At 45.7% G+C, this 12,940-nt stretch overlaps 1 long non-coding RNA gene across 2 annotated transcripts; it reads left to right on the plus strand.

The window, feature by feature from the left end:
• The first annotated feature begins 229 nt into the window (after window positions 1-229).
• Window positions 230-9,486, plus strand: LOC121134397. 2 transcript variants are annotated; one of them, XR_005871471.1, is made up of 3 exons: window positions 230-513; window positions 6,127-6,290; window positions 9,297-9,486. It is a non-coding gene; the product is annotated as an uncharacterized LOC121134397 (long non-coding RNA). The 2 variants fall into 2 exon arrangements; XR_005871470.1 differs by lacking the exon at window positions 230-513 and adding an exon at window positions 5,142-5,495.
• The last annotated feature ends 3,454 nt before the right edge of the window (window positions 9,487-12,940 follow it).

A 12,940-nucleotide genomic window follows, 5' to 3' on the forward strand; every position in this document is an offset into this window, starting at 1 on the left:
TTTATGTTGGCTTATGGCTCCAGAGGGTGCGAGTCCATACTAGCACGGCAGAGGCAACCGGCAGGCTGCTGCAGCTGGGCCAGGATGCTGAGAGCGCACACCTTGAACCAGAAGCACAAAGCAGAGAGAGGAGCACGCTGGGAATAGTGCAAGGCCTTTGGAACCTCAAAGCCCACCCACAATGACGTACTTCCTCCTGCCAAACCACGCTTCCTAGACCTCCCCCGGAAGTGCTACCAGCTGGCAACCAAGTGTTCAGATGCCAGAGCCCATGTGAGAGATTTATCATTTAAACCAATTCCTCCCTCTTAGACATCTGAACTAGAAATAGACCAGGGAGGATATGGTCGGAGTAGAAAAGAGGGAGAAGCAAGGGCCATCCCGCCATCAGACTGTGAGTCAGCAGCCAAGGTCACCAGCAGGCTGCAGACACACAGTAATTGACCCTCTGCTACCCTGTCCTGTTGTCCTGATGTGCTGATGTCAGCCAGTTGTCTGTTCTCGACAGTGAGGGTGAGTGAGAGGGCGGGTAAAAGTCAGGGTCGGCGAAATGGACCTCAGGCAAGCCTCCAGTCCCTCACACATTAGCATGGAAGTGTTAAGGATGGAGGGGTCTGGGGGCTCTGAGTGGGTGAGCATCCCTGCCGCCGAGTGTATACGAGGAAGAAATACATCTGATGTCTAAGTTAGGAACTGATCTATTGGGGCAGCTAGTGGTTAATTATATAACACGGCAACACACCACTTGGCCGTTTGCATATTGTAATTATTCTCATGATGGTAGCATGGTAACATGTAGTTAAAGAGAACCGGTAAGTCAGGAACTTCTGTTAGTCCCTGGTGTCTGCCCTAACCCTGGCATCGCCTGCACCATCTCATAGGGTAAGTTTTCCACATCTTGCCTCGTTTAAAGGAAAATTACATATCCCATGGCCTTCAACTTAACCACAAGTGACCGCTCTTAGAAGTATAAAATATAGAGAGGGCAGAAAGATGGCTCAGTGGGTAAGGGCACTTGTCACAAAGCCAGATGACCTGAGTTTGAGCCCTTGCACCCACATAGTGGGAAGAAAGAACCAAATCCCACCAAATCAATGGAGTTTATCCCAGAAAAGCAAACCAGGCCATAGCTGGGGCCCCTACGGCCTTGAGTTTCCAGGTGATGGAAGTGAGCACTCCTATATCTGGTGAATCTTTCTGAAAACAGCTGAAACCACTTCCTGCAGGATACGCCCAATTTCCAGGGTATTCCCAGCCACACCCTCCCTTGTTTCCCAGGGCCCGGCCTTTCCCTGTCTGCTGCTTTTTCTCCGCATCTCTGATGCGATCGACGTTCCACTTGCCAGGAAAAATTCTAGCGTTTCTTCGCCAGCTGCACCGGGAGAGACCCGGGCTCATCTTGTATTTCTGGCAGCCGTGTGCCGCCGTCATACCACTTTGTGGCTCCGGGAACTTGTGTGGAGCTCATACTGGGCCATCTGCCTCCACACACCATGCTGATATCCGTCTGCTCTGGTAGCTGCGGGACTGAGGCGTCCTTCCGTTTTCTGCTTCCCCCTGCAGTGGGGCTGAATATTCTGTTCTAGAAGCCCTGTGTATACTAGGGTGTTACATTATTCCTCTCTCTGAGGGGATCCATTCTCAGGAGCACGCTGGTGACTGGTGGATAGTCATGAACACAGTCCCTTTGTGCTTTTCTTTCAAATCCCCTTATTTTCCGTCAATAGCAAAATGTTCTTGAGTTGTTTGGGACCAGAGGAAGCTGTGGACTTTCCCTGGAAACCCATTATCTTACTGTCTGAGCCAAGCTTTAAGTCTCTCTCTCTCTCTCTCTCTCTCTCTCTCTCTCTCTCTCTCTCTCTCTCTCTCTCTCTCTCTCTCTCTCTCGGCTGTCATTCCTTCTCCAGGGTAGTGAAGGTTGAGTCCCTTAGGTCGAGTGACAAATCACCAGAATGAAATAGATGGACAGCAGTGTGTGCTAATGATTGACGGTTTCAGCTGTGCTAATATTGCGGCTTGTTTGTGATGGGGGAGTTTCTTCAGTCAATAAAGAAGAGGGATTTGCCATTATGGGGGGGTGAAGGTTCTCTGGCTTCGAATTTTGAAGGTTTCGCTCTAGTTTATTTTTTGAGAGGGTGTCCTCTTTGTCAACAGTGAGGACCAATTCTCATCGATTCAGTTTGTCCCTTTATCCGTGGACTTTGATTCTGCTGGTTGGTTCACGTTACCTCGGCGATGGGGACTGTAGGTTTGCAAAGAAAAATAGCCGATATTTAAACCGCATGTCGGAGTAACAAGTGTTACCTCCCAGTACTCCGTGCATACCAATTCATTTTAAAAATTCATTTATTTTTGAGGGAAATAATGAGATACCGTTCAAAGTAGAAATAGAATTTTAAACCTACCCAGTCTAGTTCCCAGGCCTGTGTGCTTAATTATTAAGCTAGATGACCTCTTATGGTCAGGACTAATTGGGAGGAAAGAGAAAGAGAGCTGTAATTATGGGTACACTTTCCTAATTTGACCTAGCAGTGCCAATCTTTCAAAATTGAAATGATGTGCCTCACTCTATTTTAAATTACCCCAAATTAAAGATTATGAGTAGCTATGTGAATGCTTATAATAAAGTGCAGTGCTTAAGATTTTCTAAAAAAGATTTATTATGTACACAATGTTCTACCTGCATGTATGCCTGCAGGCCAGAAGAGGGTGCCAGATCTCATTACAGATGGTTGTGAGCCACCATATGATTGTTGGGAATTGAACTCAGGTCCTCTGGAAGAATAGCCAGGGCTCTTAACTGATGAACCATCTCTTCAGGCTCAATTGAGATTTTTTTTGTTTGAGCCAGGTGTTGGTGGCGCACGCCTTTAATCCCAGCACTCGGGAGGCAGAGGCAGGCGGATCTCTGTGAGTTCAAGGCCAGCCTGGTCTAGAGAGAGAGTTCCAGGACAGCCTCCAAGCCACAGAGAAACCCTGTCTCGAAAAACCAAAAAAAAAAAAAAAAAAAAGTTTGTTTGTTTTTGTTTTTTGAGACAGGGTTTCTCTGTGGCTTTGGAGGCTGTCCTGGAACTAGCTCTTATAGACTTGGCTGGTCTGGTACTCACAGAGATCCACCTGCCTCTGCCTCCTGAGTGCTAGGATTAGAGGCGTGTATCACCACCACCAGCTGGTGCAAAAGAAAGGTTTATTTATTTACTTTTTACTTACTTGGGGGGGGGTGGGCATTGAGGCAGGGCTTCTCTATGTAATTGTTCCGTGGTTGTCTTGGAACTTGTTTTGTAGACCAGGCTGGCCTTGAACTCACAGAGATCCACCTACCTCTGCCTCCTGAGTGCTGGGATTAAAGGTGTTCACCACCACCACCACCACGTAATTAAGATAATTTTAAAGCTATTAAACTTTTATTATTGGGGCCCAGCAGCAGTGTCCACATGCTTTTAATCCCAGCAACAAAAAGTTATTATCGATTTTGTGTGTGTGTGTGTGTGTGTGTGTGTGTGTGTGTGTGTGTGTGAGAGAGAGAGAGAGAGAGAGACAGACAGAGACAGAGAGAGAGAGAGAGGGAGAGGTTATGGTGCATGTGTCGAGGTACACATGTGGTCAAAGGAAAACTTTGTGGGTCAGTTCTGTGCTTGTACATTTATGTGGGTTCCAGGTATTGAACTCAGGTCACACAGGTGCCCGCTGAACCATCTCATTGACTGTAGGCTGTCAATTTTTAAGATAAACAAACCGAACTTACGTTTTTTCAAAAATGATTTTTGGCCACAAATCAATACATTACACTTAATTTTAATTCCCAAACAGAAATAGTAATTTAAAAATTATGTCAACTAAGCAGTTAAGTAAGAATTTGTTTAGGTTTTTTTTTTTGGTGACATTGAAAGTACTTTTGCCGGGTAAATGAAGAATTGCATGATACAACTTTATTGCCACCTAGTGGCAGCATGGTGCATTGTGGAGAGATTGAGGCTCATCTGCCACCCCCTTGGCCGCCACCTTCTTTGTTTCTGTCAATATTAACCAGCTCTCTGAGGTGGCCCCTTTTGGCTCCCTTGCCAGTAACTTTTGAGTACATTGTGTTACTGGTTTGATTTAGAACAGATTACTCCTTTATATTTCTCATTCTGAAGGCACCCGTTTATCTTGAGAGTCATCTCACAGACAGGTCTCTGAATGTGCAAGTTGGTGAACGGTCCATTGTCTCAGCTTCAGACGATCAGCATGGGAAAATGCCCTTGACACCTGATTCAGTCATTAGGAGAGTCTTTAGAGTCAGAGCGAAGCGGAGAATAATACATCAAATATGCAGGCAACCACTCACTGTCTTATGTATTGCTGTGGGTCGAACTGTCTTAAACATGCAGCAGCACGAACAGAAAACATTGAGTATCTTACACAGTCTATGTCCTCAGAGTTTCTAGAGTCAAAGCCTGGCTTCTAGCAGCTTCTACAAGGTAGGCTGGGCCACCCGTCCAAACCAGGTGTCAATTAGAGACAATTAAAGAGACAAGCAATATTGGAAAGCTGAGAAACATTTCTTCGCTGTAGCTACATGGGGAGGAGGGACAGGTCACTAAGAGGTCCAGTGACCCCCGAGTCTGTCTTTGTCCTGATGTGAAGTTTGGGTTTTAGCAGAGAACAAGCAGTTCTAGTCGCTGACCCATCACTGTCTTGGTCCCTACAAGCTTATCAGACAAGTTGTCAGAACTGTGTGAAATCTCTTCTTGCGGAGTCAATTTCCTCTTCTGAGTGGCATCATCGTGACTTTAGCTTTTCCCTTCCTTGAAGACTTCGATGTCAATAATTGTCTGATGGCACCCCCATCCCTGCCCAGTCTCACTATGTATCCCTGGCTGGTCTGGAACTCAATATATAGACCAGACTGGCCTTGAACACATGGAGATCAGCTTGCCTCTGCCTCATGAATGCTAGAACTAAAGGCTTGCACCATCACATTCAGGCAAGTGTCTCTCTTTTCAAGAGAACTGTGAGGACAGTTCCATGCTGCCCAGGGAGCCCAGAGTGGCTTCGCTGGGTGTTCTGTCTCGGGGTTCTCTGCTCGAGTGCGGCATGGGGCCACATTGTCTCAGAGCTCTACGGGGCTGGGAGATCTATTTCTAGACTCACAGAGAAGGCGGGTTTCAGGGGCTTGTTTGCTGCTGCCTAGATTCTCTCTCTCCTTGGACTTGCTCCTCCAGGGCAACAGAGATCTGGGCCGCTGTGAAAGGGAACTGCGCAGACTCGACATAGGAGGTCTGGTTTTAAGGCTGCTTACTCCACAGCCACCAAGCTTTACCGAAGGGTAGCGTTTTGCCTATTTGACTATTTCACAGTAGAGAAACAGATGGGACACAGCTGGTTGTGTTCAGCCACATCATGCTGACTCTCCCTTACGCCGCCCTGTAGGTGATCTCTCTGGTTCACATTTACTTGTAAAGAAGTGTCTTTAGCCCCTGCTGCCATAGAGGAGGAAGAATTGAGCAGGAGAGGTGAGGCGTGAGGGGCATTGAACCAGTCTGGTAGATCGAAACCAATTTTGCTTTGTCACCACCTCTCCAACTCTCCCCCTCCCTCCTTCTCCATCTTTCTTCCTCCCTCTCTTCCTCTCTCCTTCCCTTTTTCTCTCCCTCTATCTGTCTCTTCCCCCTCCCTCCCTCCCTCTTTCTCTCTCTCTCCATCCCTCCCTCCATCCACCCTGTTTACTGTGTGTGTGTGTGTGTGTGTGTGTGTGTGCAGGTGTGAATTCTACAGCACCTGGAAGGTTGGTTCTCTCCTGCCACCTTGTGGGATCCAGAATCAAATTCAGGCTGTCGAGCTTTCAAGGACACCTCTACTCTTTAAATATTGTTCCCCACTCCCAATCATCATGTGTAGTTCAAATGTGTTCTCTCTCTCTCTCTCTCTCTCTCTCTCTCTCTCTCTCTCTCTCTCTCTCTCTCTCTCTCTCTCTCTCTCTCTCTCTCTTCCTCTGGTGAGACAGAATTTCACCTGAGGGCAAGGAGAATGGAATTGAAGAGTAATAGACTGAGGACTTGAAATTCTAAGTTTCACAGTAGGATGTTAGAAGGGGGTCTTGCCTTATCCTTTGCTGCTTTTTTTTCCCTTCCTGTTTTGATATAGGGTCTCATGAATCCCAAACTGGCCTAGAACTGGCAATGAAGTTAAGGACCTTGAACTTCTGGTCCTTTTCGCCCGTGCCTCTTTAGTTCTGGAATTAGAAGTGCGCACCATCACGCCTGCTTACACCATGTTTGGGATTGAAGCCAGGATGTTGTATGTGCTAGGTAAGCATTCTATCCCTAGTGCAGTTTCTACACACAAAAGGAAGTTGGTTTTTTGCTTTTTTTGTTTGCTTGTTTTTCGAAACAGGGTTTCTTTGTGGCTTTGGCGACTATTCTGGAACTAGCTCTGGTAGACCAGACTGGTCTCGAAATCACAGAGATCTGCCTGCCTCTGCCTCCTAAGTGCTGGGATTAAAGGCATGCGCCACCACCGGCTGGTACAAAAGAAAGGTTTATTTATTTACTTTTTACTTACTTTGGGGGGCATTGAGACAGGGTTTCTCTGTGTAACTGCTCCGTGGCTGTCTTGGAACTTGCTTTGTAGACCAGGCTGGCCTTGAACTAACAGAGATTGGCCTGTATCTGCCTCCCAAGTGCTGGGATTAAAGGGGTGTGTCACTACTGACAGTTTATTTACTTATTTAATATATGTGTGCCTGAGTGCTTATATGTGTAATACATATACATATGCATATGCATATACATATACATATACATACATACATACATACATATACACACACACACACACACACACACATATATGTCCCATTAGAGGCCAGAAATAGGCCCCAAATCCTCTGAAACTGGAGTTACAGGTACTTGTGAGCCGTCAGATATAGGTGCTGGGAGCTGAACCCAGGACTTTTACAAGACTAGCAAGTGCTGGTCATTCAATAGTTGATGTTGACAAGACCAAATAAAGGCTACACTGTCAGTGTAGGGGGAACAAAAGGTTCTATGCAAAGCAGTTCAAAAAGAAACTTTGAATATTTCAACATGGCTCTGGGTAGGAGTCAGAAATAAAAACCTTCCCCGAACTGAAACCACAAACACATTCTTGTGGTTGTTGGGATCTGATTCTACCAAATGATTCAAAAAAGGTCAGGGAGAGAGTTTAATCTAAGGTGGTCTCTGTGTGGTTTGGAGCCATGTTTGAGGAGTGAACTCAGCTTCTCTCTAGAAAAACTTGACTTCAATCCAAGCTGACAGCAGTTGATAAGGCTCACTGGATGCTAACTACATGTTAATTTTAGTTATATTAACCTATAGAAATATGTATCACAGAAGTAGTGAGATATTGTTATTGACTGGGGAGAATAGATCAACATGTCTCAAAATTAAGCCTCTAGGCTTCAAATACACTGTGTGTATGTGTGTGTCTGTCTGTCTGTCTCTTCTGTCTGTCTGTGTGTGAAGGAAAGACAAGGAGGGGATCAAGACAAAGTGGATGCCAGCTGTAAGAGGGTTCACCACCACTACTCTGAACCCCAGCATTGCAGGACAGGAGCCTATGGAGATGTCACATGTCACACATGCCCACAATCTTTTTGTACACTTTGAATATGTATTACTCTCATTGACTAATAAGGAGCTGACAGCTTCTAACTAGGCAGGATTTTCAGGGAGAGAGGGCTCTGGAAGAAGGAAAAGCAGAGTCACAGGAGTCATCAGCCAGACCTAGAGGAAGCAGGATGTGTACAAACGAAGTAACCAGCCGTGAGCCAGGTGGCAGCAAGTAAATAGATGTAAATGGGTTAATTTATGAGAATTAGTTGTCTACGGCCACACCCCTGAATGCACCTGATCTTGGATGGGAGCATTAGTTAAAAACAAGTCTAAGCTATTGGCTGAGCATTTATAATTAATAATTAGTCTCTGTGTGGTTATTTGGGAGCTGCTGATCTTGACAAAGAACTCCACCTACACGTGCCACTAACATCAAAGCTAGCTCAGGCTTCCTCCTCCTCCTTCCTCCTCCTCCTCCACTTTCTCCTCCTCCTCTTCTCTCTTGGTTTTTCAAGACAAGGTTTCTCTATGTAACAGCCCTGACTGTCCTAGAACTTGTTCTGTAGACCAGGCTGGCCTTGAACTCACAGAGATCTGCCTGCCTCTGCCTCCCGAGTGCTAGGATTAAAGGTGCCTCCTGCCACACCTGGCTTAGCTCAGGCCTCTTAAAGTGAGGGCTGAATGCCGGTTGCCCCAGTGTCCTCGCTTGTTCCTGGCATCATGTGTGGTGTAGAGAGTGGGTACAGACTGCAGTATGGCGTAAAGGACAGAAAGGTACTTTCTTGCAGTTTTGGTTCTGGAGGCTAGGAATGTGTCAGATGGGCTGGGAGGTCTTTCTTCCTGGGTTGTGGTCAGCTTCACACGGTGGGGGGGGGGCGGGCACAGGTGTGATGGGGGTTGGACTGAATTCTTGCTTCTTTTTCTCTTATTGTAAACACACCAGTCTTCAAAACTACTGAATAAGGGCTTTAACCTCATGACCTGGTTTTAGTAGAACTACCTCCTGAAAGGCCTATCTCCAAACATAGTTACCTAGGATGGCCCTGGAAGGACACAGTTCAGTCCCTAACAGTCTACTGGAATACATTTGTGTTAAATTAGTAACATTTAGTCCCATAATCTCCTCCCTCCCTTCCTCTCCTCTCCCTCCATTCCTTCCTTTCTCCCTCTCTCTCTTCTTGTACTCTCTTCTCCCTTCCTTCTTTGCTTTTCTTTTAATTGACTTTTTTTCAATGTATTTATTGATTTTTTATTTTCCTGAGACAAAGAGTTTCTCTATGTAGCCCTGGCTGTCCTGGAACTTGCTCTATAGACCAGGCTGGCCTTGAACTCAGAGATGCCTGCCTCTGCCTCTCAAGTGCTGGGATTAAAGGTGTGTGCCACTACCACCCAGTTTGGTGTTTTTTATTTTTATTTTTTTTAGGCACAGTCTTCTGTAGCCCAGCCTGACCTCCAACTTGCTATGTAGCCAAGAATGATGTCAAACACCTGAAGCTCCTGCCTCCACCTCCTAAGTGTGGAGCTAGGGGTGTGTGCCCCACTTATGGCTTCCTATCCCATTTCTGATGGTCTTATCCGCTGACACGAACTAGAGTTGATCTTTTGTCTAACTGAGCCTATTTCATCTTTCTTCTGTGGATCCTTTCTGAAGAAATTGATCTTTGTCTTCCAAGTAATCCTCTCTATTTGATAAATGTTTATATATAACATGACTACCAGGAGAACCAAAATGAAGACTGAGAACCCTGAGCTACAACAGGGAAATGAAGCAGCCAGAATCCGAGGAGAGGCAAGGAGAGGGAGAGGACTTGCTTCTTCTGTCAACATCAACCGGAGACAGAGCTCATTGTCATAAATAAGAAAAAGGACCGACCCCTCTTCCCTCAGAATAAAAGCAGACAGAACATCATCTCAGAACAATGGCCTCTTCTTCCGTTCCAACTGGTGTAACTTTATGAAAAATCTATCTATAATCTATCTGTCTGTCTATTTCTCAGTCACCTATCCATCTACCCATCCATCCATCCATTCATTCGTCTGTCTGTCTATCATCTGTCCATCTATCATTTACTTATCTAATTTTTTATGGTATTTTTAAAAATTTAAATTAGAAACAAGCTTGCTTCACATGTCAATCCCAGCTCTCTCTCCTTCCTTTCCTCCCCTGCCCCCCACCAACCCCCCCACCCAACCCCCATTTCACTCCCCAGGGAGGTCCAGAGTCTGTCATTTCATCCAGGGCAGGGTCTAGGCCCTCCCCTATGTAAATTTTTTTTCTTTTTGTTTTTCGAGACAGGGTTTTTCTGTGGCTTTGGAGGCTGTCCTAGAACTAGCTCTAGTAGACCAGGCTTATCTCGAACTCACAGAGATCTGCCTGCCTCTGCCTCCTGAGTGCTGGGATTAAAGGCATGCGCCACCACTGCCTGGCTGTAATTTTTTCTTATAGGGTTCTACTATGTAATCTGGGCTGGCCTGGAACTCACAGAGATCCACCTGCCTGTGTCTTCTGAGGAATTAAACAAAGTATGTTCCACTGTACCTGATTCTACTTTAGATATGCTTTTTTATGTTTTGATTTATTGATTGAAAATTTCATAAAATGTGTTTTGATAGTGTTTGCTCCTCCCCCCCCAATATCCTGTAGAACCTCCCCGAACTTGTATTGGCCAGCGACTTCCTGGGTGTGGGGCCAGCCCTGGAGCATGGTGGAGAGCTGCTTCAAGTCTTTAGACTTTTTTTTCTTGTATTCTTCTCTGAGATGGTCAAAAAATTCATCACTGTCTGATGTTTCAGAGAGAGAAGGCTGCTTTAGCCCAACTCTTTTTTTTATTTAAATTTTTTTTCATTTTACATCCCAACCCCAGTTCCCCCTTCCTCCCTTTCTTCCACCCCTACCTCCCCTCCCCACCCCCTATCTGCTCCTCAGAGGGGCAAGGCCTTGCTTGGACCTTAATTTTCTTCTCCTTGTTCAATCTCCTTCCCACCAGAGTCTCATATATCTCAGGCTGGCCTTGAACTCCCCATGTAGCTAGGATGATCTTGGACTTGTGCTTCTCCTGCCTTTACCTTCTGAGCTCTGGAATTACAAGCGTGTCCCACACCTAGTTTATCCGTCTCTGGGGATTGCACCCAGGGTATCATGCATGTTAGTTCAGCTCTCAACCAATGGGACCACACTCCTGAGCCCTTGAACTATTTTTTCATGTAGAATATAAGAATGCAGGCTTGTTGAAAAGACTAAATAAGATAGTGTGTATAAAGCACATGGTGATACTAAAATATCAAAATAGGGTCCGAGGTCAGGACCCCAGTGGTATTCCTAGCACCAGGACCCCCTTGTGAACCAATAGTGGATCTGACATTTAAACATGTGAGCCACATGTGTTTCAATGGGCCTTGGGTGACCATGGAATTGAGTGATTTTTTTTTTTTTATTTTTGGTCCCTTAAAAGCCCCATCTCTTTGCAGAAACCACAGCAAACACCATGCAGCATGCGGAAAGGATCACTTATTTATTATCGCTCTGCGTCAGAAACCATCTGGATCATTTTCTTAGAGCAGATGTTTTACCAAATTAGCTTCGAAAACTGAGACTTCATGGAGGGTTTTTCTGTTAGCACAATGAATGCATGTAGGACAGATGTAGATAAACTTTTCAAAACAATATTAAGCCACATTAGAGTCAGGTGAAAAACCATGGTGACTGCATGCATCCTTCAGTTTGCTCAGGGAGGCTTAGCTCCTCTGGCTGCCAAGGGAATGATTTAGAAATGACTCGGAAGTGCAAAATTCGTTAAAAAAAAAAAGTCCCTAAGAAGACTGGAAGACTGTCGTGTTCCTGCTTTTCTCAATGGTGGTTGTTATTAATTATGCCTTCTGACACTGTTCCAGACCCGAGAATAAGAAGAGGTTCTAGCCTCTACTCTCAGGGACCTCAGGGTTTCATTGACAAACAGGTCAGCTGACCTGTATGGCAAAGGTTGCCTGGACACCACCACTGTCTCCATTATGAGCTGTTTAAATGTGCCAGGTTGTGTGTTCTCCTAAATGTTGGTTTCTTGCTTCTATTTGATCTACTGAGGCAGTCTTTTTTAAGATTTATTTTATTCTGGGGGCCAGAGTGATGGGTCTGTGGTTAAGAGCATTTGCTGCTCTTGTAGAGGACCTGGACTTGGTTCCCAGCACAGTGTGTGCACATGAGTGCAGTGCCCTCAGAGGCCAGGAGAATGTCCAATCCCCCTGGAGCCAGAGTTATAGGTGGTTGTGAACTGTTGACCTGGGCGCTGGGAACCAAACTCAGGTCCTCTGCAAGAGCAGTAAGCAATCTTCATTGCCCAGCCATCTCTCTAGCCCCTGAGATAGAGTCTTATGTAGCCCAGGATGGTCCCCAGCTCTCTCTGTGTCTCAGGATGACGCTGAACTCCTTATCTTCCAGCTCTTACCTCTCAAGTTCTGGAATCACAGAGTGCACCCCCACATCTGGCTAACAGCTTCTTTACTGGCCCATGGAGACTCTCCAAACTTTTGCTTACCGTTTATTGTTGGGGCCCACTGTTATTGACTCCTTTCCATCAAGACTTAAGGTCAGAGAATCCAAACCTATTCTTGCTCCTTGAGGATAAACAGGATGTTTGGCCAGAGGTGTGGCTACGTGAGGTCTTGCTTCTCAAGACCAAACAACACCGTGCTTGACTTAGGGCATGGTTACGAGATGTTTTGAGTATTAAGGAGGTACTTGTGCCTGTTTGTTCCTTGTATCATTGACAAGGAAGTCTTTTGCCCTCCCCTTTTGCTTGGGGTATATAATGGCTATGAGTAATAGACTTGGGGCGCCAGCATTATTCACTGAGAGCCCTCCTGACTCTATTTTCTGTTTTTTTTTTTGTGTGTGTGTGTGTGTGTGTGTTTTTCTCAATCCTCACTCCCCTTTCCAGACACGTTTGAACAGGTCGGGTGGTCCTGACAATTTATCAGCATGCACAGTCTAATGCCTTTCATGGAGAGGCTCTTAAATTACATTAAACGTTCTCTACGGAGTGGATTACAGCGTCTGCAACTGGGAAGTGCTCAGTAAAGTACAGCTGTTATTACCACCAATGCTGTGACCATCATGCACCTTGAAGCAAAGAGAGTGCTCCCGTTTTCCTGACTCCACCAGCAGCGAGGACAAAAAGGATTTGTATTTGATAGACAGACGGTATTTGTTTTAGTTTGCAGTTTTTTTCACACTCTATTTTTTTTTTTTTTGGGCGGTGGGAGTTCTAAGGAGTAGCTTTCCATGTAGCTTTCTCCCATGCGCCCTCATTTCCTTCCTGTATAAGCCTTTCCTCCCCCAGCACACCCCTCTATTAACTCCTCCTCTT

This window comes from Mesocricetus auratus, unplaced genomic scaffold (genome assembly GCF_017639785.1).
Source record: "Mesocricetus auratus isolate SY011 unplaced genomic scaffold, BCM_Maur_2.0 Super-Scaffold_100027, whole genome shotgun sequence".
Taxonomy (NCBI): Eukaryota; Metazoa; Chordata; class Mammalia; order Rodentia; family Cricetidae; genus Mesocricetus; species Mesocricetus auratus.